A 3782-nucleotide genomic window follows, 5' to 3' on the forward strand; every position below is an offset into this window, starting at 1 on the left:
CTGCACGGCCTGGGGCTAGCACTGCGCATCCTGCTTCCCCGCTAGGGGCTCCAGGACGCCCGCCGGCCACCGTCCTGCCTCGGCCCCTGGACGCCTCCCCGCCTACCCGGTGTAGCCACCCGCGGCCTCGTGTCTTCTCGAGGCCTGCTGACCTCTCCCAACACCCCTTGGCTTTCCGCCCCACTTTATGGTTCTCGGTGCACCCACCGCCAACCACCCCCTCAGGTGCTGCTCATTTGTCCCGTCTTCTGTCCCTCAGTCACCACGTAAGATGCAAGGTCCGCGAGCACAGGGAGCACTGTTTGCTTCGTGGTCCATCACCAACTCCTGGAAAACCTCCAGTAACACAGCAGGCGCTTCCTAAATACCTGTCCCAGGAGGGAGAGGTGCCCAGAGGCGCTGGCACCCGGCTGCGGTGCCAGAGCACAGCGGAACCTTCCAGTCCGGGGCGGTTCGGTTGCCACGGGCCTTTCAGGGACGCAAAGGGCGCGCTTGTCTCTGTGGGCCCGGAAAATCGGCGCATCCGCTCCCGCTAGGCTGCCAGGCGTCGCGTGCTGGCCCCAAGCCCAGCGCCTCTGTGAGGGAACTGCAGCTACCGTCGGCACGTGCCCCGTCAGCGGCGTCGGCGGGAAGAGCTGGGGCGCGCAGGGCATGGCGGGAGCGTGCACGTGCCGCACGCACGCAGGGAGCAGCGCCAGGAGCAGCAAGGACGGCGCAGAGGCGGCGGCTGAGGAGCGTGGGCAGGCCCGGAGAGCGCATGTGGCGCACAGGGCACGCCGGCAGCCCGGAGCACAGCGGCTGCGGCCGGGCGGCAGGCATGCTGGGAGAGGGTCACGTGGCACACACGGGGCACGCTGGCGGCAGCACGTGGTTCGTGCGGCGTGCGGAAGCAGCCTCGAGGACAGCGAGGAGCGCCCTCGTGCCAGGAGGCCGCGCGACGGGGGCGTGTCGGGGCTGTGGGCATGCTGGGAAAGAGCGCGGGGCATGCTGGGAGCAGCCGCCAGAGGGCTGTGAGGAGAGCGCGGAGGAGGCGGCTGAGGACGCGGCCCTCGTAGCGGAAGGCGAAGGTGCCTTAGCGGCCAGGCTGGGAGAGCTCTGGGCGAGGCAGGCCCTGCCGTCCGCGGCAGCCCATCCTCACCAGCAGGGAGAAGGCCTGTGCGCCCCCCTCAGGGGGCAGTCTGCGTGGGGGCCCGTGTCGGTGCCCCGCCAAGCGCGGCGGGTCTCTGTGGGCCGGTTGTGCTGGAGGAGCCGGGTGGGACGGAGCCCCGGGTGGCCATGTGCCCCGCTGACTCCTGGAGGCAGCGTGTGGGAGCTGCACAAAACTCTGGGAGCTGCTCCCTACGCGGTCCGGCACCGCAGGGGAGAACACGAGGCCCCAGGGGAGCGGGGGAGGGAAGGCCGCGCAGGGACGGGAGGGGGACGGGGAGGGGAGGGGAGGCGAGGCCTACCGCTCCGCTGCGTCGCTGCACCTGCTGATGGGGACGAGCCCTGCCAGCCGCCTGTCTGGGGTCCTGAACCTGACCGCGCCCGAGGCAGGCCGCCCTGAGCTCTCTGAGCAGCCTTTGAAGGCCCGCAGCTGTTCACCCGCCGCTGCTGGAAGCCGGTCAAGGGAAAACCAGTCATTCTAGTGGGAAATGTGTTGGAAGTGACACTAACGAATTATGGCCCAGGGCCTGGTGGGCTCTTTGTGTTCTGGCACCTTCACTTTTGATGCCGTTTAGGGTAATGATTCAGAGAAAGAATTTTAGGCAAAATTGGGAAGTAGGTTGTCTTTGCTTTGGAACTTGTCACTTAACTTTTCACTTAAAGGGGCGCCTGGGTGACTCGGTGACATGTGTGCCGCAGGGCTCTGGGGTCCTGCCCCGCATCGGGCTCCCTGCTCAGTGGGGAGCTCCTGCTCCCTCTCCCCGGAGCGCTTTCTTCAATGAAAAAGTAAACTTTTCAGAACAATACGTGTTAAAATGGGAGCTAGAGGAGAAAAGGAGAAGGAAGATTTTCTTGATGGTGTCAATCCTATTAACGAGGTCATCAACACCTGGTGGGAATTTGTGTTAACATTTCTAAGTGTTTCCCATTTTAAAAGAAGCGAGTGGCCCTCTAGAGATGAACATCTCAAACACTGGTTCTCGAATGAGGATGCTGTGCGACCAGCCAGAAGGGCCCTGCCGGCAGTCCTCATGACACAACACACTTGGTTTCTGAGATCACACGTAAGACTGGTCTTACCTCAGATTCCAGGGCAGATATATGATTACTTTTCTTCTTAAAGGGAGAAAATATATTGATGTTTAAAAAATTTGAAGTATTCGAGTCTCCGTTACCTTCCCCCTGCTCTATGTGTGCACAGGACCGAAATTGAGCTTAACTCAGCTACTTTATTTTTTATTTTATTTTTTTAATTAACTCAGCTACTTTAACATTCCAGTTTTCTCTAATACATAGGATAGACTTCAGAGATATTATGTGAACTATCAAGTATAAAATATGTTCCAAACAAGTTTTCAAGCTAAGTAATTATGGAAAAAGAAAATAACAAAAATTAGAGACTTTAGTAAATACTTTTCATATAAAAAGATGAAAAATATATTCAACCTTGAGGTGCTTTATGAGCTAACCTGAAACAATAGACTTTGCTATACATTTAGATATTCAAAAAATTATCATAGGAAATCTTTTTTTCTTTTTAAATTTTTATTTATTTATGATAGAGAGAGAGAGGCAGAGACACAGGCAGAGGGAGAAGCAGGCTCCATGCACCGGAAGCCCGACATGGGATTCGATACCGGGTCTCCAGGATCGCGCCCTGGGTCAAAGGCAGGCGCCAAACAGCTGTGCCACCCAGGGATGCCTCTTTTTTTCTTTTCTGAAAACCAAATGAAACAAGATAGCCAAGAAGTTTGGAAGTTTATTAAGTAAAGATAATAAGATAAAAATATATCTAGTATCTAGTTTAGAATAGGTATTTAATAAATAGCTTATTTTCATTTTATTGTATTCAAATTATTTTACTTCTAGAACTTCAGGCTTCTAATTTGAGATTGATGGAAATTTTCTAATATGTATTATGATGGTTGCATACCTGAACATAATAAAAACCACTGAATATTATAATATAAAAAGGTGAATTGGAGGTTATTTGTATTGCATCTTTTTTTTTTTTTAAGATTTCATTTAACTCATGAGAGATGCAAAGGCAGAGACATAGGCAGAGGGAGAAGCAGGATTCCCATGGAAAGCCTGATTCAAGACTTAATCCCAGGACTCCAGGATCATGCCCTAAACTGAGGGCAGACACTCAACCACTGAGCCACCACCCAGGCATCCTTTATTTATATTACATCTTGATAAAATTTGTACCAAGAAGCTTTAACAGGTTAAACAATTGGGGTTTTTTTTTAATAAAAATTTTGAGAGCAAGCGAGCACAAGTGTATGTTGGGGGGGCAGAAGGAGAGAGCATTTCAAGCAGACTCCCCACTGCACAGAGCCCACCTTGGGCTTGACCTCACAACGTTGAGATCATGACCTAAGCCAAAATCAAGAGTCAGTTGCTCAACTGACTGAGCCCCCCCAAGCCCCCCAAACAATTCTTACAGGTAAAATGTTAGTGATATTTAAATGTTAAAGCCTGCTAATTTGTTTTTATTATCTTATTCCAACACAATATCAAATATTCTGTGGTGAGTTGGTAGTAAAACCCTTTTGGTAAGACAGTTTATGACCATTTGATTGCTGCTTATTTTTAAAGGCCTGAGAGCTGAAACATTCAGTCAACGGGAAAAC

The sequence above is a fragment of the Vulpes lagopus genome, chromosome 24 (genome assembly GCF_018345385.1).
Source record: "Vulpes lagopus strain Blue_001 chromosome 24, ASM1834538v1, whole genome shotgun sequence".
Classification (NCBI taxonomy): Eukaryota; Metazoa; Chordata; class Mammalia; order Carnivora; family Canidae; genus Vulpes; species Vulpes lagopus.